Genomic DNA, 24,765 nt, shown 5'->3' on the forward strand with positions numbered 1-24,765 from the left:
AAAGCCTCGTTATATATTTACTACCACGGTTATAGTAAAAGGAAGTTAAATAATATGCCACCTAAGTAAGCAACTATAACGCTATTTACGATAGCAACTACTTTAGAATTGGAAGGAGATACTAGCATATACGACGATAACTTATAAGTAGTTATAATAAACTAGCTTAGGAGTATTATAGAGCAAAATAATACTAATAATTAGGTACTACTCCTATAGCTTTAGAACATAAAGAGGGAAAAGATTAAGATACCGTTAATTAAAAGATTCTTAGGAGAAAAGTATAAGCTAAAGGGATTCCTTATATAGATAAAATTAAAGATCCAATATAAAGGAATAAAGTTAGAGTAGGCTATAGATTAGGTTGCTTATACAGGGTTACTCTTAATAGGTTAGGTACTAAAGTAGTTAAAACTATATCTTATAGAGATATAAGCTAATAGTATAGCAGCTACTAACTTAGAAGTGCGGTATATATTTTTAAGCTAGAATAGATTTACTAATAGGCTTACACAGATATACAGAGATCCGGAATTAATAGCAATAGCGGAAGAAAAGCTTTTTTAACTTATGTAAAAGGGATCGGTAATAGACTATACGACGTAATTCCAGACACTAGTAGCTCAGATTAAGTAGAATTAAAAGGCGTTAATGGCTTAGTATAGAAGGGGACTAAAGACCAAAGTTTAAAATATAATAATATTTATAAAAGACCTAAGTAATATAAGGGAACTAATTAAATAAGCTATTAAGATTAATAACCGGCTATATTAAAGCAATAAGGAGTATAAAACGTATTAAGGACCGGCATATATAAAAAATATATACTAATACGTGTTTAAACTATAGTATAGCGTAGAGCTAATAGACTTAAGCGGTACTAAAGAATATAAGAATAGACAACTATAGAAACCTAAAGGATAAGAATTAAATAATTAAAGGTTTAAGGAGTAGAGGCTAAACTAGAGATCTTAGTAATAGAAGACGTTTAGGCGGACTCTATAGCAAAAAAGGTGGTATAAAGAAGGAGCTTATATAAACTGCGGAAAACAGGGTTATTTCACTAGAGACTGTAAAGGTAGTTAGAGCAACTATATAGTAAAGGGAATAAAACTAGTAGATAACGTATATGTATAGAGGGGCGATAACGTGCTATAAGGAATAAAAGAATGTTTAATTAAAAGCTTTGCGTTTTGTTATAATAATATATACTAAGTTTATAAGGACGCTAAGTACGGCACAAGCTATTAGCTATAAGAGCCTAAGTTAAAAAAAACCCCGGGGTATAAGAGAGTTAGATAAAAAAACCAAATTAACTCTATAAACTAGATTAGGACTAAGACGGTATAGCTAGCTAGTAGTTAGCGGAGATATTTCTCGCGCACTAGTTCTATTAAGCTATAAAATCTAAGGATTAAGATAATTAGATTATAAGCAGCGATAATGAAATAAAGGTAATCAACTAAGAGTATATAAAGCTTAGGTAAATAATAAAGGTGTTATAAAAGTAGGCACGAGCCAGAATACAATGTACTAAACGGGGTAGTAATTAAAGAAGGCTACGTACGCGTAACTATGCGTAGTTAATATAAAGACATTTGGATGCAGAAATAGAATAGGTTAGGTATGGGTATAAATAGGAGTTGTAGGGGAACGTGCGTAGGTATTTCGGGACGAACGTAAGCATGGGTTAAGAACGTCAAAACGCGCAGAGATGTGAGAAAGTGTAAGTCCCGTGATAAAAGGTAGAGGTTAAATCTATTATCCCTTTGTGTGGCAGAAGAGACTTTTCGTATTAGGCGCTTTGGGCGCTCCTGCCTGGGTTAGCATGCTGCAGGCACCCTAGCTAGCGTGATTTTATTAGCAAGCCTCACCAAAACGCGTCAATATTGCAATGCCGATGAGATGCTGCAGAAGGCCACCACTAAAAACACCTATGTATATATTTTTTTGAGGAAGTTAGGCAAAAAGTCGCGATATATGACGTCATGACTGTAGGTTTCTACCCTTCCTCCATTAAACCAGCTGCTGATTATATAGGAAGATCTTCCATTAGATTCCTCCCCCGTACCTATCCACTTTATACGCATTCTTGACGTTGATAAGGATAAGCCGGTAAAGGACCAGCTTAAGGTTATAAGGGAGGACGTGCTGTATACGTTAAATGAGGTATATTAAGTACTATAAGTGGTTAAACGGTTCAGCCAGCGGTTATTCGATATCTAAGCGTTAATGAGGCGCCAGCGCCCTTGCTGCTGAGCAACCGCACTGACCGGAGGCTTTAACACCAAGCTCTATACGGTATAGAGCGTCTAGATTGGCTTATGAGGCGTGCATATACGAAAAGTCCATGAAAAAATAGCTACACAAAGGGATAGAGATTAGATTAGCAATAGGGATTAAAACTCTATTAGATATAATATCTATTGCTTTATAAGACGCAAGAAAAGTAGGATAGTAAGCTACTTTAGCACTTAATAAAGGTAAAAGGCCACAGGCTTAAGATTCTTAAGAAGAGATAAGAGACGCTTAAGATTCCTAAAATAGGATAAAATAAGCTTAAGGACCTATAATAAACAAAAACCGATAGAGTAGAGTATAGGCTTAGTTTAAAAATAAATAAGTAAGGATAGGGTAAAGATTTCTAGAGTATTAAAATTCTTAAGATAAAATAAGGGCACTATAAATACCTAAAAAGACTAAGGTAGGAGCGTAACTTAGGAAAGAAGTAAGCTTAGGGTTAACAGCGCCTATATTAGGTAAATAAGATATTTAGCCTTAAAGTTAAATAATTAACACCAGAATTATAAAATTTAAGGATTTAGAGGATCTAATAGCTAGATATAAACTAGGAAAGACTAAAAAGGATTTAAAAATAGAATTAAAGCGTAATAAAATTAAGAGGTTATTATATGGCTAAAGATAGCCTTAAAAAAGGTTACTAATAGGCCTAAGATAGGCATACTAAGAGTAAAATAGCTTAAAGAACTAGAATAGGAAGAGAACCTAGGGATTTTAACTAGATTTAAAGAACGGTATATAAAGGGCTATTATAAAGCAGTAATAATAAGATATTTCCTTATAAATGGATTATATACGCTTATAGAGCTATACTAAAAGTAGTATAGGCAGCGATATAATAATAGTTAGAAAGATTTTTACCTATAGCTAGACTAAAAAGTTATCTAAAACTAAGCAATTATAGAAAGGCCTATAAGTTATATTAAGGGAGCATTAATTATAATATCCAAAAACCTAAAAGAAGAATTAGAAGACTAAAGATAAGAAAGATAGATTTTAGTACCTATAAATAAGAGATTAATGTTTAGATTAGCTAGATAGAGGTTTAAACTTATAAGCAAAGATAAGCTAAGAGTTAACCTAAAGCACCTAGTATATTATATATTAGCATAAATTGCATATATAGATAATATATATAATATATATAAAAATCCAAAAAAGAAAAATTAGAAGTACCTAATTAGGATATATTAGGTGCTAGATAAAAGATAGTATAGGAATACTAAATATGTATATAGCTAGCATCTAGTAAAAGTTTAGGACTTAAATAACTTAATACCTTAACTAGAAAGATTCCTTATAGAAAAATACTTAGATAGATAATAGTAATGGGAATGCCTAGAGAATATATGTCTATAGTATATTAAGGATAAAAAGCGAACTAGGTATTAGCTAAAGAATAAGCTAAGTATATAAGGATTAAGCAGCTAATAGTTAGGAAAAGTAGAGGCTTATAAAATTAGAGGGAGCTAATAATAAAGCCTTAGACCCTTAAAGGAATTTAAAAATAATACCTAAATTTATAAGTTAATTAGCAAGATAAACAGTTTAAAGTATTAATAGATAGTAGAGCAATAAGGAACTATATCTTATTAATAGTAGTAAAAGGATAAGGCTACCGTATAGGTGTTACGGAGTAAGTATAAGCGGCGATAATATATAGTAAGGTAGATATTATTAAGCTATATACATAAACTATCTAAGGAGGTCAAGATATTGCGTAAGGAAAGAAGGTAGGAAAATGGGAAGGAGTATATATCGTAGACTTAGTTACTTAGTTAATACGTGCACGGAGCAGAATAGGATTTAGGTAGTGGTCCTGGCAGAACTTAGCAGGATTTAGTAGAACTTAGTAGAACTTAGTAGAATATAGCAGAATGCGGCAGGTTGCCGTCAGGTTGCTATAGATTGCTATTAAATTGCCGTCTTGTGGTCGGTCTCTAATTGCTAAGTCGGTGGAAACAGGTAGACGTGTATAAGGTGTCGCGGGGGTATCCCGTGACAATAGGCAGAAAAAGCACCTTTACTTATTAGTTATAATTTTAGAAAATCTAATAGCCTATAAAGGAGGTATTATTAACCTTAAAATAGAACCTATTTAAATAACTATTAAAGGGAGACTAATTAAGATATCTTTTAATACCTTACTATTAGGATAGGATAAGGTAGTACTAGGAGTGCCTTAGTTATAGGAATATAATCTAAAGGTTAATTAGGTTATAGGTTAAGTTAATATTAGAAATACTTAATAAGATAAAAGGTGTATAGTATTAAGTTAGAGCGATATATAAGGAAACTAAGAAAGGGTTATCCTATATACTAAAGAAATACTATAAGTATAGTAAGAAGCTATAGAGCTTAGAAAGTAAAAAGCTATTAAAATATATAGTATAAGACTATAAGATAGAGTTAGAACTAGGAATAAATCTAAAGTTCTTTCTAATTTATAAATTAACTAAAGAAGAGTTATAAGCACTTAAAGAGTTTATCTAGGAAACACTATAAAAGGGATATATTAGACCATCGCAATTATTAGCGGGATATTTAGTACTATTCGTACTAAAGAAAAATAGAAAGCTTAGGTTATATATTAACTATAAATAGTTAAACAGCATTATAAAAAAGGATAGGTATTTTTTACTCTTAATTAGTAAAATCTAAGATAGAATAGGTAATATATAAATCTTTATAAAAATAGATCTAAGATAGGCGTACTATTAGATTAGGATTAAAGAGGGTAATAAATAAAAGGTAGCTTTTAGGTTAAAGAAAGGACTATATAAACTATTAGTTATATAATTTGGACTTATAAACGTACTAGTAACGTTTTAGAAGCAAAATAATAATATATTAAAAGAATACTTAGATAAGTTTATTATGGTATACCTTAATAACATTATTATCTACTTAATAACTAAGGAAGAATATAGAGAATACGTTAAATAGGTTTTAAAGAGACTATAGGAAGAATAGATATTAGTAGCAATTGAGAAATATGAGTTCTTTATAAGGAAGACAGATTTTATTAAATTTATTATGAAATTAGGTTATATTAGTATGGACATAAAGAAGATTAAAGCTATAGTAAGTTAGTAAGAAGTAGAAAACGTAACGCAGTTAAGGTTATTCTTAGGGTTTTATAACTACTATAGAAGGTTTATAGAATAATAGTTAAAGAATATTAAACCATTTATAAGGCTTATAAAGAAAGAGGAATTATAGGTATAGGGAGATAAGTAAAAGAAGTTATTTACCTAGGAGCCAATCCTTAAAATCTATTAACTAGGGTTAGAAATAGTTATAGAAATAAATATATTAAACTTTATACTAGGAATATGCTTACTATAGAAGTATAGAAATACATAGCACTTAGTAATATACTATAGTTAGAAGATAATACTACTAGAGTTAAACTATAACATTTATAACAAGGAGTTATTAGGTATAGTTATAGTACTTAAAAAATAAAGAGCATTCTTATAAAGTGTAGAGAAACTATTTATAGTTAAAATATATTATAAAAACCCAATAGTGTTTCTAATAACAAAAGAACTTAACTAGAGATAGGTTAGATAGGTAGAGATACTTAAAGAATACTATTTTAAGATTTAGTATATTAAAGGTATAGAGAACGCAAAAGCTAATATATTAAGTAAAAAAGCTAAATTATAGAGTAATAAGAAACTATTAGGGGCAATATTACTCAAGAATAAAGATAAATTAATTAGATATAACTATCTAAAGATTACTATAACTTAGAAGTATAATTTACTAGAGAGTAATTAGGTAAAAAAGATCTAAAAAGTATAAAATAAGGATTTAGACTTAGAGTAGTATAAAAATAGAGAAGTAATATATATGCTAAGGAGTATTATTAATAGAATTTAGGGCTTAGTAAGAGAAGTTATAAAGGAATATCTAGATTGTTAAAGAAATAAGCTAATAAGGTATAAGCTATACAGAAAGCTACAGCCTATTAAAACACTAAAGAGACTATAGGAGGTTATATTATAGGACTTTATTATAAAATTGCTAAAGTTAAAAGATCCTATTACTAGATAGGAGTATAATATAATCCTTATAATAGTAGATAAGTTAACTAAATAAGGCTACTTTATAGCATATATAGAAGAAATCTTAGTAGAAGATATTACTAGAATCTATATTAAAGAGGTATTTATAAGATATAGAGTATTAATAAAGATTATATTAGATAGAGATTTAAAATTTATAGAAGTATTTTAGGAGGTATTTTTAGTGGAATAAGGGGTTTGCGTAGTAATATTAATAGTATATTATCTATAAACGGACGGATAGATAAAAAGACTAAATTAGACGCTAGAATAGTATTTAAGATATTATATTAATTATATTAATTTATATATAATACGACATTATAAGAAGGCATAGAAATATTACTATTTTAGGCAAATTATGGGCATAAGCCTAAAATATCGTTATTACTATAATAAGTAAAGAAAATAAGTAGCATAGCTAAGTAATAAATAGAGATATTAATAAATCTTTACGTAGATCTTATAGAATTAGCTAAACTAGTATAGGAAAAAATAAAAAAGTACTATAACGCTAGAAGATCTAAGGGACTAGATTTTAAGGAGGGGGATAAAGTATAACTACTATACAAAAATTTTAAGAGTTAATAACTAAGTAAGAAGTTAGACTATATTAGACTAAGGCTATTTAAAATTATAATTAAGATTTTAGAAGTTATATATAAACTCAACTTACTAGCAAAAATAAAGATTTACCTTATATAGTATATCGTGATGCTAGAGCTAGTATATAAAGATATTAAGTTACTAGTTTATAAAGCAGATATATATAGCGGGCAAAAAGAAGATAAATAATAAGTTTTAAAAATTATTAGTTATAAGGATATTAATAATAAAATATAGTATAAAGTAAAGTAGATAGGCTATAACGAGACTACTTAAAAACTACTATAGAACTTAAAAATGCTATAAGAAAGGTATAGGAGTATTAAAAAAACGGGTTAAGTAATATTAAGAAAGAGCTAAAAATAAAGGGATTAGTTAAAGGTAATAAACAAGCCGGGTTATTTAAGGGATCTACTACTAGTATACAAGTTATTCCCGCCTCTTTTTAATTAGAATTCTTTTTAGCCTTTTTAGCCTTAAGCTTAGCTAAACCTTACTTGGCTAGCTTCTACTCCTTTAAGTGTACTATTTTATAACCCTTTTTAAGACGGGCTAACCAAGCATAAGCGACCTATTAAGCTTTAAATACTTCCCGCTCTTTAGTATAAATCTACTTCTTATTATTTTAAAGCTTTTATACCTTAGTAAGGGCTAAGGCTAGTTTACCTTTAAGGTAAAACGCCGTAAATTAAATATAAGACCTTAAAATAAATTAGATAAAGGACAAGGAGGTTATAAAGTATTGGGAATAAAGGCAAGTGGTCACTACATAAGGCACATTACCATCACGTGTGGCAAGTTGCCGTTACGTGCGGCAAGTTACCGTCACGTGCCGCCGCGGCACTAGCGTGGTAAGGAACCTTAAGTTCCTTACCCCTTTCTTTAAGAAGAAGAAAAAGAATAACAATTATCATACTATCTACGAACCGTAGCTACGTAATATTACCTTATATAACCAACACTAATTAGTGGTTAACTTTACTATTATATTATAGAATAGCTAGGTATTCCACCAAGAAGAGATAAGCCACTATACCAGTACTGCTCGTGCTAGAGGAAGCTATTTTTTAAGGTTAGAACTAGTCCTAAACCTTAAATAAAACTCTTCTACAAATCTAAGGATTTAAAGGCCAGAACTAGTCCTAAGCCTTTCTAAGATTATAGATTCTTACATCCATTACGTAGAACAACACGCTTTATAAGTCTTTGCAATTTAAGGCTAGAACTAGTCCTAAGCCCTATAATTGCAAATACACGTTATAAACGCGTACTAAACGACAATCCCTATACTAATAACACTTCCCTCCCTCCAAAAACATGGCTACGCCTACTTTAAACAACTAGGAAAACTCCTTACTACTAGGGGTAGCTGCGTACGCGAAATTCATTAATAAAAATTGGGACGAATTTACCATTAATATAATAACTTATACCGCAAAATAAGTTAATAGCTTTCTTCTACACTATATCCTATTCTACCAAAGTAGATACTACGCCAATTTACAACTATAGGAATATTTTAGGGAGGATTTTATAGGATGGACCGCTGACACTTAGGCACTTAGCAATATTAATATTGTTTAGGATTTCTAAGACTTCCTTTATAGGAATAGGGTATATATTGCTAAAAATAGTAACCCAATTACTAGTAATATTTAGGCCGTTATTATTAGTATAGAAAAACTAGTATAGACGAAAGCTAAGATTATACATTAACTACGGAAACCTAAAACTAACCTATATTCTTTAGAAGGCAACTTTAATTCGTATTAAAAACCCTAGAACGCTAATCCCCTACCTAAAGGTACTCTCCTACTAGGAGGTGCTCTCCTACCTAGAGGTGCTCTTCCGCTACCCCCTCTATCCTAGCTAACCGGTAAGCCTCTACTATAAGAAGTTATAAATCTAATAAAGGTATATTTAGACAAAAAAAAGAAGTTTAGAGAAGAACTATATAATATACTTAGAGCAAAACTACAGGTCTTCTATAACTGTTGCAACAAGGTTAAAATTTAATGCCACTAGTACTACTACGCTTTCTCTATTATATTAAAGGGACGGGCAGTAGTATTTTATTATAACTATATTACGGGTAGAAACTATAGCTTTAATATAATGCTTTAGCTTACTAAAACTCACTTTAAGACTAATAAGAATCGCCAACTTTATATATCTAAATGGCGAGAGACTATATTCTAAAGAGTTATTACTTCTAACCTAATAAAGACTTATTTAGAGTGCCTTTAACTACTTTTTAATAAACTCTAGAAAATCTAATATGGCCCTACCAAAACTTATTAAAATAAGAATAATTTAAGAGACTAGGTTATCTTAGCCTGCTATAATATTTTTAAGTGTAATTTGGCGCTATATAAACCTATAAATATATTTAAAGGAGTATATACCGAGCTACGCTCCGCTATAAGTACTGCGATATAAATATAAGAATCTTAATAGTTCTATACTAAAAGCCCTACCTAATTAAGCGTTCCTAATTAATATAATTATAACTAGACTAACCAAATATATAGCGGCCGTAGTAGGGAATATAGTAAAGGGTATAATTAATGTTAACTATAAGTGTCGGAACGTTAATCATATAACGTAGTCATATGACTACAAAGCAAGACTGACTATCTGACTTTGGAGCAACCCCTTTCTTCAAAAACAATCAACTACAAACTTCAACACCGCATACGTACCACTACAAGTGATATTCGTGCACGTTAATAAAGAGAGTTATACCGACACTAATCAGTAGACGTACAGATCAGGAAATACGCAATAGCAAAGCTTGAGAAACAGCACCACTTACCCGGTGTTCAATAATCGCAGAGCTATTGCCCTATTTCAGTTAAAGGAGAAAGCTACAATACCCTCAAAGCTCAAGACCACATGTTAGCTTAATTGTTAACGCGTCAGATCGCCTAGAGAATCGTATCTTTACTTAGAGAGAGCTACATCACCCTCAAAGCTCGAGACCACGTATTAGCTTGCTAATACGTCAGATCGCCTAGAGGACCCTCAAAGCTCGAAACCATGTATCAACTTAACTGTTGACGCGTTAGATCGCCTAGAGGACCGTATCTTTACTAAAAAAAATAAAAAAAAATAAAAATTCGTCTTCAGTCTTTAGTCTTTAAAAACTGTAGATTTGTTAAGGGGACACGCATATACCCTTACACCCTCACCTTTACACCCTTACCTTTACACCCTTACCTCAAACCTCAACCTTAACCTTAAACCTCAACCTTAACCTTAAACCTCGACCTTAACCTCAAACCTCAACCTCGACCTCAAACCTTAACCTTAACCTTATACCTACCCTTATACCTACAACGCCTAAAACTATGGCACCAACGGAGGAAGAATAGGCTGTAATGGCCAACAAATACAGATACGGAATCGATGCAGACAAGGCTACAAAGGACAAACTGGTAGAGTTCGTAAAAACGACGATATACCTAACATAAGACTTTACGGACAACACCTTGTAGCTTATCTTTCTAGAGCAGTTTAAGGGGTTTACAGTGGAGAGCTTTAAGAAGATACGCACAGACATTAGGTCTAAGCTACAAAGATATCTCCTTAAAAGAGGTGTTTACGTACGCAGACGCAATAGCAGAGTTACTGTATCTAAGCTGCATTAATGGACAGATAAGGAGATCGTAGCAACCATTAAGGAGCTGGCAGAACCACTAGCTTTAAGAGCATTACAAGATAGGTTAAACCACGCTCGTAACGGTCTATCGGGTCAGCCTACAGCTATAGTTACAATACCACCTAGGTCTAGTACGCAAACACCTGTTGCATTTATGCCCCAGCAACCTACCTCTACACAGAATCAGCAAGCCGCACCAACCGCCTCTACCTTCCCTCCAGCAACTGCTCTTACCCCACCACCAGCTGCTCCGCTAATTCCACCAGCTATTCCAACTGCTGCACCACCAGTTATCCCGATCGCTGCACCACCAGCTACTCCGATCGCTGCACCGCCAGCTACTCCAATCACTGCACCGCCAGCTACTCCAATCGCTGTACCGCCAGCTACCCCAATCGCTGCCCCCGCTGCCCCTACTACCCCTCCTAGTCCTCCTCCTGCCCAGCCTATAGCTACAGCTACAACGCCGCCTAGAACGCAGATACCTACCCCTACAACACCTCAGCAGCCTAGCCTACCGCAGTCTACCCTACCGCAATCTACCCTACAGCAGCAATTAGACCTAGGAGTAGAAGGAACAACCTTATATAATAAAGAAGCTGCTATAGTAGCAAAGATGTACACAGACAGCCAGAAATACAGCGGAGTTAGCAAAAGCTTCGATTTCAAATTGTCTATTTTTAAAGATATCTACAGAAGAACTAGCTAGGGAGTTTCCGCCTATAGAATTACCGTCTCAAACCCTGGAGAAGACTCGTCTTAGTTAATTAATAAGTTATAGTCTCCAATCGTTATATGGGAGAAGGAACACCCCAGTTAAGGGGCGTATACTACCTTTACAGATTACCGCTACTACAGTTAAGATTAAGGCCGGAACTACAACTAGAATAACCGAAGCCGTAACTGAAACGGTCAAAACCTTAGCCGTAAGGGATTTAAATAGTACGCAAGTACTATAGGTGTCAATACGGAGGGGGTTCCAGTTAAAGCCTATAACTCCATTAACGTAGGTTAAATAAATAAACTGTAAGGTATTGCCTGGGTGTACAATAGGAAGTAGGTAATACCCTTATATAGGAGAAAGAGAGACGAACTAATGGGGGAGAAAGGAGGCTGCAAGCCTAAAGAGCTTATAAGGGGTGGCTAAGGCCTAGCCGAAGGCTACCCTTAGTAGCCCTAAGAGCTCCTAGGATATAGCCAAGATGGTATTATAGGACTACCCCGTAACACCTTACACACACCTACCTATTTATACCGCTAAGACACCAGTGTCTAATATCCGCAAGATTCGCAATATCCGCAATATTCGCAATGTCCGCAATTCTCTACACTGATTCGAGGTCCTTGTACGACTGTCTCGTCCGACTAGGAACTACGTAAGAGAAACGCTTAATAATCGATATCGATGGAGATACTAACCCTGCGGACGCTATAACAAAGGGCAAGCCTTATACGGCACTATTACAGCTTATTAACACGAATCGAGCTATAGGGTGGGTTAAACGAACGGATTCGGCTTTGGTAGGTACGGACTCGTACTATACAGAGCCAGCCGCCAAGGCGCTAGTAGCAGGCGAGCCAATAGCGATTTTCCATCCCGGGAATGGAAAATCCTAATTGGCCGGTTTAACGGTATGGCAGAATCCGACAGGCGACGCGCTCTAGGATTGAAGGTGGAGCTATTGCGTATTATGGACGGAAGAGCTAGCTATTACGTATACGCTACAAGTAGTCTAGAAGACTTAACTTTAGAGTATAGATTAGCCTTCTTTTTAGAGTTGCTCTAGTGTCGGAACGTTAATCACGTGACGTAGTCATATAACTACAAAGCGAGACTAACTATCTGACTTTGGAGCAACCCCTTTCTTCGAAAACAATTAACTACAAACTTCAACACCGTATACGTACCACTACAAGTGATATTCGTGCACGTTAATAAAGAGAGTTATACCGACAATAAGGTAATTATAGAGGTCCTTATAGAGGTTTATTTCGAAGTAATTACTAAAAGAAGTGCTACGTTTATAAGAAGCCAAATTACTAGTTAACTAGACACCCCCTTAATAAGCGAAAGGAGGTATATAATAAGTTCCGTTAAAGTATAAAAAACGTTAAAAATTATAAGATTACTATAGCCTACTTCTAAAGCTTCCTAGTTTAATATAAAGATATAAAAGATCTTAAGGGTAAGGTTAATAAGACCAAACAGCTCCTTATAGATATGGAAATTGAGAACTACTCTCCTAACTAATACTTTACTAAGTATAGTAAGGTAGATAGCACATAAACCATTACTGTTCTTAATAACCAATCTACGCTCCATACTATTATAAAGTTAGATATCTTTAATAAGCTAAAGGAGAGCTCCGCGTTCTCCTTTAATAATAGATACTCAGCAAACGTCTTTTATAGTATTATACCAGATACTAGAGCCGCAGGAGTATCTATAGTAGGAGAACCTTAAGTTTAAGCCCTTTAATAGCTTAATAGCTCTGTTTAAATTAACTATTTAATAGCAGGCCAATACACGATTCGTTTTGGCAAGAGTATTATAACCTCTCTTAGCACAATTAGGGTCTAAACCCCCTTAAGGTATATTACCTTCTATATTATTCCTATAAATACCCCATTTCTATTTTATATTAAAGATATAAATAAGTTAGGCGTTAGACTTAATAACCTTAAGAATATACTTATTTAGGGAAATAATTAGGTGCCTATTATACGCAAATAGGGTTACCCCTAGTTGCTCCTTTATTAACTAGAAAAGAGTATTACTTAAAGCCACTTAACTAAGTTAGAATTACACTAACTATACCATTATTTTAGCCACCTATCTATTTATTAATTACTTAGGGTTCTTTAACGAGTAGGCTATAAAGTTAAGGTTAAGGCAATTAAGCATCTTATAAAGTACTGCTATTACTGCCAAATAAACTAGAAGTCCCCTAGCCAATTTAAGTTCACCCTTAAGGATAACTACGACTTTAACTTCTGTATTATTATTAACGTTATATATCTTAGCAGTAGGCTAGTACTCTAAGTTATTAACTTCTTAACCTCCTTTTAAGCCGCGTGTTTTTTAAAAGATATATTAGCTAGAAACGCATAGGATACCCTTTAATTATGCTAAATTAATATCTATTTAGGACTCCCTAATTAAATTATCTATAACGTAGAAAAGAACTTCTTATCTATAGAGTTCCGACAATAGATAAAGGTAATAGCAATTAAGGTTAAGGAAGTCCCCGTTAAGGCATATAATAGTATTAAAAAAGTAGAATAATATTACGCGCCATTACGTCACGTATATAAGATTATCTCTTTAGAACTAAAGAACGCTAGTAAAGAACTTACCTTATAAATTGTCACGGGACACCCCCGTGACACCTTGCACACGTCCACCTGTTTCTACCAACTTAGCAATTAGAGACTAACCGCGAAATGGCAATCTAATGGCAATCTAATAGCAATCTAACGGCAATCTACGGCATTCTGCTATATTCTGCCAAGTTCCACTAAATTCTGCCAAGTTCTGCTAGGACTATAACCTAAACCCTATTCTGCCCATGTACGTATTAACTAAGTAACTAAGTTAACAATATATGCCCTTTCTTCCTGTTTTCCTACCTTCTTTTCTTATATAACGTCTTAACTTTATTACGCAGTTTATATATATAGCTTAATAATACCTACTTCGCTATATATTATTACCGCTTATGCTTACTCCGTGATACTATATTGCGTTAAAAACTTATACTACCCTCTAAAAATATAGAACGACCCTAAAGCCCCCGTAACGGCCGACGCTATTATAGCCGTACTCTAAAAACAATTAGTAGGTATATAGAAGTCCTTTACGGACGCCCTTATATAGCACTAAGCTACTTTAACTTAATAGCAAGCTAAATAAGAAGCATGATAATAATAATTGATTAAAGCACTTTAAGAAGAAGTCCGCATCCTTAAGATACCTATATTAAGGCCCTAAGACTAAACGCTATCTCTAAAGATAAATACGCGGAACGTAAGCCCTAAATTAGTAGTAGTTACTTACCCTATAGAGCTAATTACCGCACTAAAACAATTTAAGAAACTACTAGACCCCCTAGTATTTACTAGTAAACGATAAGAGCTTTAGTTATTCTTAAGCCGGCTTAAAAATAAGCTAACTAGTAATGCTAACTGCTACCTAACCAAAGCTAACTAACTCTATTACGCCCTAAGTTAACTAGGAGGAGATATAGCTAACCTTATTAAACCTTTCTAACTAAACTTAGTATAAAGCCTAGTTATACTTCTTAAAGCTATATACGGTAACCTAAACCGCTAAGCTACCGCTTAAAGAAAGATAAACTAAATAACTTAAGAAAAGAAAAGTTTCCCAGTATACTTCTCTAAATTTAACCGCTACGTAAAGGAAATAGGCTAAAATAACTCCGCACTAATTAATAGCCTTATTAAATCCCTAAGCCCTAAACTAAAAACCTCCCTAATAGGCGTANACCTCNTNGAAACTNTTAANGCCTANNTAAACGTTATTAANAAACGGTATAANGATATACTACGCCTTATACTAAAGCCCGTTTATTAGTATAATATAATAACCCCGCGAACGCCTATTAAGTTATTATCTTAACCTAAGCACCTCAACGCTATGGATATTAACACTAGAACTTTAGGATACGCCCTATTAGGGTCCTTTAAATAAGAATAATATATTAAGCTAGGCCTCTACTTTAAATATAGAAGCGGCTCCTACCTCTTAAACTACTGCTCTGTCTTTATGCCCCGAAATAATTTATAAACGGCTAGTACTAGCAGCCGTTTACCATATTGATCTTCTGGTTACCGTCCCTAATCTTTATTTGGTTCTAGCCCTATATCTAATAAGCACTACTTATAAGGACGAAGCTCTAACCAACGTCCTATAAGAACCCCGCCCTAATTACCTTTAAAAGGAAGGTCCTAGAGCTAAGTCGCTCTTTAGGACGGCTCTGCTATAGGATTTTATTAAACGTATTTAACGTTACGAACTCTGACTCTTAGGACCGTAGCATAACTATTAACTGCCGCCTTTGGCAGAATGGTTAAAAGGCTAATACTTAAATCCTAATTAATATAGGAGCTAGCGGTATAGGATTTATTAACAGGATCTTTACGTAAGATAATGGTTTTACCTTAACCCCTCTTAATTGGTATATTAACGTATTTGGATTTAATGGCAAACGCACTGTCTTAGGCTGTATTACCTATGTAGTAGCCCTAAGACTCTAATATCTAAACTACGAAGAACTAATTAAGCTTTTTGTTACTACCCTAGGTTACCTAGTAATCCTTAGATAACCCTGGATAAAGCTATATAAGGTAACTATTAATTAGGATAACCTTAAGCTTCTATTTACCGCCTCCCGTTATAAGCAGAAGTATTATATAACGCACCGCCTTAACCCCGAACTAAAATCTAGAAAATCCGCTAAGATCTACTAGCTTAAGATTTCCACTATTGTCTACCCTGCGCCTAAGGAATTTACCAGATTTTACTAACCTAGGAATTCCACCGAATTCTATTAGCGTAAGATTTCCACTAAACTTTACGAATTGGCCCTAAGCACTGCACCGCCCTGAGCTAAGCAAAAGCTTAAGCTCTATACACGAAAATACCAGAAGGACTGGTATTTTACTATAAAAAGGATTCTTAAAGAACCCGAACCCGAATCTAATACTAACTCTATACCTGATACCGAACCTAAACCTAAATAAGAAACTATAGACAATCCAAGCAAGCTTAGCACCCTAGATATCCGTATAATTGGAGCTACCCCGCTAGCGTAACTTACTAAGAAACCCAAACATACGATCTTTGCTATTACGATGGCCGATATTAAGAAGGCCTTAGCACTAAAGAAGCATACCAACCCTGCCACAAAGGTACTAATAGAGTATTATTATCGCCTAGATGCATTCTTACGAAAGGAAGCCGATAAGCTACTAGAATACCGACTATACGACCATAAGATTATACTTAAAGAAGGAAAGTAGCCCGGATTTGGACCCTTATACGGGATGTCCTAAAATGAACTCTAAGTGCTATAAAAGTATTTAGACGAAAACTAAAGTAAAGGATTTATTAGAGCAAGCTCGTCGCCTATAGCCGCACTAGTAATCTTCGTTAAGAAACCTAGCGGCGGTCTGCGCTTTTGTGTAGACTACTAAGCTCTTAACGCCGTTACCGTTAAGAACCGATATCCGATCTTGCTAATATAAGAGATGCTAAACCGACTAAGTAAGGCTCGTTACTACACGAAGCTCGATATTATCTCTGTATTTAACCGTCTTCGCATTATAAAAGGGGATAAATGGCTTACTGCATTTCGTACCCAATATGGACTATTTAAGTACTTAGTAATACCTTTTGGCCTTACAAACGCTCCAAGCTCGTTTTAACATTATATAAATAACACCCTACGCCCCTACCTGGACATCTTCTATACTGCTTATATCGACGACATCCTGATATATAGTAATAACCTAACTGAATATCGGAAATACGTTGACCTTATCCTATAAGCCCTACACGGAGCTAGTCTATAATTGGATATAGATAAATGCGAGTTCTATAAAACGGAAGTCTTATACCTTAGACTCCTTATTTCTATAAACGGTATATAAATAGACTTAAAGAAAGTTAAAGCAATTATAAACTGGTAAGAACCTAAGAACGTTAAGGACGTAAGAGCCTTTATAGGATTTGCTAATTTCTACTAACGGTTTATTAATAACTTCTCTGCCCTAGTTTTATCCCTTATAGCTCTAACCTAAAAGGATAAAGTTTTTATTTTTAATAAGAAATGTAAGAAGGCCTTTGCCTATCTAAAGGTTATGTTTACTACTACGCCTATACTCTAACACTTTAACCTAAACTAAATAAGTATTATAGAAGCTGACTTATCTAACTACGTTACTAGAGACATCCTATCTTAATATAACGAGGATGGAGTATTATACCCTATAGCATACTTCTTAAAACGACTAAGCCTAGCTAAATGCAACTACGAGATCTACGATAAGGAATTATTAGCTATTATTAGGTGTTTTAAATAATAGTAACCTAAACTAAAAGGCACTGGGTTTCTAATTAAGGTCCTTAGCGACTATAAGAACCTACAGTACTTCACGACTACGAAACAGCTAAGTTATTATTAGGCCCGCTGGTTAGAATATCTATCTTATTTCTAATTCTTAATTACGTACCGCCTAAGCGTTTAAGGTTAGAAGCCTAATGCCCTAACCTAATACTCGCAAGACGCGCTAGCCCTAGAAGAAGCGCACTTTTACCAAAATTAGACCCTACTTCGCCCTAAACTATTTAACCCTCCTACTAAAGATCTTATAGTATACGTCCTTGAAATAACTAATTAATTAATTAAATAGATTATACCTAAATAATGAGTTTATCTAAGAGACGCTTAAGCTAATATAAGATGGCATTAGACGCTCTAAAAAGATTTCTCTAAGTAAATGCAAAGCCTATAGAAACCGCTTGTATTACTAAAACCGTCTAGTTATCCCTAATTATAATAAGCTTAAGCTTAAACTCCTTAAACACGTATATAATCTACCTATTGCCGGCCACCCGGGCTAAGAAAAGACCCTAAAACTACTCTAACGGGAGTATTATTAGCCGAATATGCATAATATAATACGAAGGTACGTCTCTAGCTGCTATACCTACTGACGAGCTAAAGCCTCGCATAAGACGTATAACGGTCTTTTAAAGCTACTACCTGTTCTAGACCGAAGATAGAAGGATATCTTAATTAACTTTATTGTTGACCTTCCTAATAGTAAAGGCTATACAAATATTATAGTAGTTATAGACCAACTATCTAAAATAAGACACTTAATTGCCTACCCTAATATGTTAACGCCTGCCGTTGCCTAACTATTTTTAGATTATATATAGAAACTCCACGGACTCCCTAAAACGATTATCTCTAATAAAGGCAGCCAGTTTATCTTGGTATTCTAGAAAGAACTAACTACTTAACTCTATATTAAAGTACTGTTATCTACCGCATATTATCTAGAAACGGATAGCTAAATAGAACGCGTAAATGCTATAATAGAATAGTATATTTGGATATACACGTCGTATTTATAGGATAACTAGATTAACTGGCTCGCATTTGCTGAGTTTACTATAAATAATTCCGTCTTGGAAATCACGAAAGTTTCCCCATTCTTAGCTAATTACAGCTAGTACCTATAAATGGGTTTTAAACCCTTTAGTAATGTTCCTTACCCTACTTATTACGCCTTATAAGTCGCAGAAGTAAATAAATTTATAGAGAAGATGGAGGAACTATAACAGTTCCTTACTAACGAGATAATATAGGCTTAATCTGTTTATAAAGCCGCAGCGAATAAGAAACAAACCCCAGCACTAGCCTACTAAATTAGCAATTTTGTTTAGCTAGATATAAGAAATCTAAACACAAAATAACCTACTAAGAAACTTAATTAGAAGAACGCTGGCCCTTATAAAGTTAAAAAGGTTATCTCTCCTTATGCCTACTAACTAAAGCTCCCTAATACGGTTAAAATCCACCCTATATTCTATACGTCAGTCCTCCACCCTATTACCCCCGTATTAGACGCCCTACCTAAATAGATATAAGACCCTCCCCTACTAGTTAAAGTGGATAGTAAGAATAAGTACTTTATTAAAAGAATTAATAATATTAAGTATAATAAATGGAAACGCTAATATATATATCTTATAAAATGGAGAGGCTTTACTAAGTCCTTATAGAAACCCGTTAACTTTATAGGACTTATATAAGCCGTAGAAGACTTTTACAAACTCTACCTAGAACTACTACAGCCCTATCTCGCAGAAGCTTAAGTTTAAAGGGGGGGTACTATTACGGGACACCCCCGTAATACCTTATACACGTCTACCTATTTCCACCGACTTAGCAATTAGAGACTAACCGTAAAATAGTAATCTAACGGCAATCTAATGGCAATCTAACGGCAATTTACGGCATTCTGCTATATTCTACTAAGTTCCACTAAATTCTGCTAAGTTCTGCTAGGACCATAACCTGAACCCTATTCTGCCTATATACGTGTTAACTAAGCAACTAAGTTAACAATATATACCCTTTCTTCCCGTTTTCCTACCTTCTTTCCTTACGTAATGTCTTAACTTTATTACGCAGCTTATGTATATAGCTTAATAATACCTACTTCGCTATATATTATTACCGCTTATGCTTACTCCGTAACACAAATAGCTATTAAAGCTATTAATAATTCCGCTAGCCTAGATGGACTTGTACCTATATTACTAGTCTTTAGCGCCTACCCTTAAATAACTAATAATTCTCTACTATTTCCCTTTATTATGCAATAAGCTAAGGCTATTTATAAGGTAATAAAGAAGGTATAACGTCTCTACGCTATACGCTAGGTTAATAACGCACTAGGAATAAGAAATGGCCTAAATACCTTAACTGCGCTTAATCTACCACTCTAGTCTAAAGTACGCATATAGCGTAAAAAGGGAGGATAGTTAGGCCTATACTAACTCATTATAATTAATAGCCAAACTTATACTATTTAGATGCCTTATAGACCCACTTAATTCCATTTAACTGTTATTAAGCCTTACTATAAAGATAATAATTCTAAGCCTTTACAGGATGCCCTAGAAAATGCTCTAGAGAAAAACCATAATTAACGTACTCTAGAAGGCGACTATGATCCCAATATAATTATAGTAGATATACCACAACTATAACGCGGTAGAGGTCGCCCAAAGGGATTATAAAATTGCCAACATCTTATTAATTTTAAAGAACAATTTATTGCCGCCATTAAGAATAAAGTTAAGTTATTAATGGCCTTTATAATAGCTAAAGAAAAGGCTAACTTTAAGCTCGCAAAACAGCTCTAAAAGGAAGGTCGTATTATAACCCCAAAAGCTCCTTTTTAAGCATCCAACAAGTAGGAGATTAACGGTCTTATTACAAAANGAGTCTTTAAATTTAAAAAGTATAACCCTACTAAGTTTAATAAAGTTTATATCTTTAAGTTAAGAATAGTTAATAAAATTAAGGGCAAAGCTACTAACGCCCCATTTAAGAAATTAAGGCTTATTATTTAAGGTTACAATAATAATAGCAAAGAAATAATTCTTATATAATCTCCTATAATTTAACAAGCTAGTTAGCAAGTTATTATTATATTAGCTCCCTCCTTAATAAAGAATAGAATAGCGGTTTATTTATAAAATATTACTTAAGCCTACACCCAATTAGAGACGCACCTTTAGCGCCTAATATTAGCATACCTTCCGGAGCAAATCTACCACCAGTATCCTAAAGATACAATTATAGTTATACTTAAGCCATTATATAGAATCGCAGAGGCAGAAACTTACTAGTAGGCTATCTATAGCAAGCACCATAAAGAGAAGCTTTTAATAACTACTTCTATATTTAATCCCTACTTCCTTATTATAACTACAGGAACCCTATTTAGAATTGTTAATATATAAACTAATAATATAATTATCTTAGGAGACGACCAATTCTTAGCTCTTAAAGAGGATAAGCTAGTAAAAGTAAATCTTATAGTAAAGCTAAAGGAAAAGCTTAATTTAATAATACCATTACTTTTTAATAAATGCATCCTCTCCCTAAATAAGGATTCTATTGCTTTGCGCCAGAAGGGTTAAAGTAAGAAGATTAACGTTATTAACGTTAATTCCCTAAAGTAAGGATATATAGAGCAACGCACTTACGGAGCTTATATTGCTTCTATTTGTTAACCTAAGGCTTTATTTAATCTCTCTATTGCCGCCTAATACTAGGAACTAACTAAGGATAATATTCTTGCCCTAAATAAACGTTTTTTTTAGTAAATAAACCATCTTAATCGGGGACTACTCTACGTGCCTATTAATCTTCCTACCGCTAAGCTCTTTATATTTATTAATAAATTATTTATAAATAATAAAGATTTTAGCTCCTAGTTAGGATATAAAATTATTATTATAAATAAAATTACTAGAGAGAATAACTTTATAATCTATAGCAATCTTATTTATTAGAGCTTAACTAAGAGCAAGCACGTTACCTAAAGTATTTTAGCGTTAGAGATATATAGAATAGTTAGCGGAGTTAATATAGTAATTACAATTGGAACTACCCTAAAGATAATTATAGATTAACTTAAACTTCCCATTATCCCTACAATCGTGTTCACTAACTTATATTCCCTTTATAAGTATTTAGTTAAGCTTNGTACTATAAAGGAGAAGCGCCTTATAATTAATATTATAGCACTTTAGCAATCCTATAAGCGTTAAAAACTCTTTAAGATTTAATAAATTAATAGCTAAGATAACCTAGTAGATATAATAATAAAGGCGAACCCAAATAAGGTACTAGAGACGTTTGTTAATATAAATACTCTACATATATAAGTTAAAGGTTAGGTTAAAAGGGAGTCCCTAGAAATTTCTTAGTTATGTAAGGTCTTAAGATATCTAGGAACTTTAACCGGCGGTTAAAGTTATTTAATTAGTTAGATTCTCTTACTAAGACTTTTTTAAAGGGGGGAGTATAATATTCTGCAGACCCTAACTTAACCTAGCCAATTAGGATTTTCTATCTCTAGAATAGAAAATCGCTATTAGCTCGCTTACTACTAGCGCCTTAACGGCCCTCTGAATATAATATCTACCTATAACTCCTAAGTAAAAAAGCACTACATGCTAAAAGGCAAATTTTAGAATAGCGAGACTTATATTATAATGGCAATAGTAAGTAAGGAGGATTAATATTTATTACGCTAGTTAAGCGGTATATATATATGGATAGCAACTACAAAAGAAGAGTTGCTAGTGTTGGGAATAAAGGTAAGTAGTTACTATATAAGGCACATGCCATTATATATAGCAAGTTGCCGTTACGTACGGCAAGTTACCGTCACGTGCTGCCGCGGCACTAGCGTAGTAAGGAACCTTAAGTTCCTTGCCCCTTTCTTTAAGAAGAAGAAAAAGAATAACAATTATCATACTATCTACGAACCGTAGCTACGTAATATCACCTTATATAACCAATATAAAGAATAATAAGACGTATATACCTAGCGTTAAAGATAAATTAAACATTATAGAATAACTATATATTCGCCTGCGTATACTTAGTATAAAAAGGTTAGTAACCGGATAGAGCCGCGATTATAATATATACTAACTTCTTCTCTATATAATAAGAATAGGATAGTATAACTTTACTAAGTAAAAGAATTATAATTACTAGCTAATTATAATGATTAGATATAAAAGATTTAATAAAAGGTATTAGGAATAATAAAGGTTATTAAATTAAAGATGGGGATGCTATACCTCTAATAAATAACTTAAAGATGGGAGATATCTTTAAGGACAAAGATAGAGAGGAGGGGGATAGTGTTACGGATCTTATATTAGTAGTAACGTATTCCACCAGTCAGTGGGCAACACTAGTCAGTAGGCCACTCCAAAAACCACCAAAAATTAAGAAAATCGCATCTTGATATCTTAACAACGGCTTAATAATAAATTCTAAAATTCTATAGCTAGCCTTTAATGCCTATTCTAAGACTCTACTCTAACTTTAGAAGTAATTTATTAAGTAGTTTTAGAGGAATAGCAATTCAGCTTAAAATTGGGGGCTAAAACTTGATATCTTAATAACAGCTAGGCTTATTATTCTAGAACTTCAATAAAAGTCTCAGAATAGGCATAAAAGGCTAGCTATGGAATTTTAGAATTTATTATTAAGCCGTTGTTAAGATATTAAGATGCGATTTTCCCGATTTTTGGTGGTTTCTAAAGTGGCCTACTAACTGGTATTACCCACTAAGTGGTGGAACACGTTAGTAGTATTGCTAAGAAGAGATATATATAGGTTAGTTAAAATAGTATAAAGGGCGCTAGAACCGATTAAGCTATAAAATAAGAGGTAGCCGAGTTATATAGTTAGTTATATTATAAGTTTAGAATATAGGAATATAAGATATACTAACGTACTAACGTACTAATATACTTAGTACATTTCTTAGGCGCAGTATTGTGTATTTAAAGGACTATAGTCCCTATAATAGATAGTTCTCTTCTTTATAGTAAATCTTAGAATATAATTAGAGTTAATCTATTAGGCAACCTACTCTACTAGTTATATTTACTTTATTAACTTAACCTATACCTATATACCTAGCCTATTAGTAAGTCTACCGTAGTATTTTCTATAAGGCTTTGTTACACCTAGTAGCGCATAGGTATATATGTGTTAACTTTTTTTAAGAAAGCCGAAACGGACATTTTTTATTTTTAAAATAGCTAGCCTAGCGCTTTTTAATTAGTGCGGACTATAGTAAGAAAATTAATAAATAACTTTCTTAACTATAAAGCTTTATTACTATATTCTATTTCTACCTATTCTTACCCTAGGTAATTATATTAATTATAATTAGTTAGATTATATAGTAATTATAACTTATATAACTAATAGAATAGTTATATATATCCCTAGGGTAGTCGGCTTTAAGAGTTAGATTGTTTGTTTATATCTTTTATTTATATCTACCATTTTTTTTTCTTAAAACCTTGCAACAACCTAAACGAAAACTCTATAGATACTTAATAGAAAGCCATCGCCTTAAGGTAGGAAGGTCTCTCTAATAGTAGAAGATTGCAACAATATAAACCTTTAAGTAAGACGGCTAAAGAAGCCCTAATACCTAGATACGCCAGAAGCTTGAAGATTCTTACACACTTATAGTTACTAACAACGCTAAGGAAAATATAAATACCCTCTATAACGGCCGTATTGTTACTAAAAAGTAGCTAGAACCCCTTTAGCCCTATTTAGGCTAATTAGAAGATTAAGCGCTAGAGGTAACTCTAAGATCTTCCCCTAAACTAAAAATACTAAAGGAATATACTAATATATCTAATTAGGAACCTAACTGGAACCCTCTTAAAAGACTACTAGCCTATAATTAGTATAATAGCGGTATATAAACTGCTTATAAGCTAAGTAGGTTTACTCCTTTAGGTAACCT

This window comes from Cenococcum geophilum, assembly GCF_001692895.1.
Source record: "Cenococcum geophilum 1.58 unplaced genomic scaffold K441scaffold_22, whole genome shotgun sequence".
Lineage (NCBI taxonomy): Eukaryota > Fungi > Ascomycota > Dothideomycetes > Gloniales > Gloniaceae > Cenococcum > Cenococcum geophilum.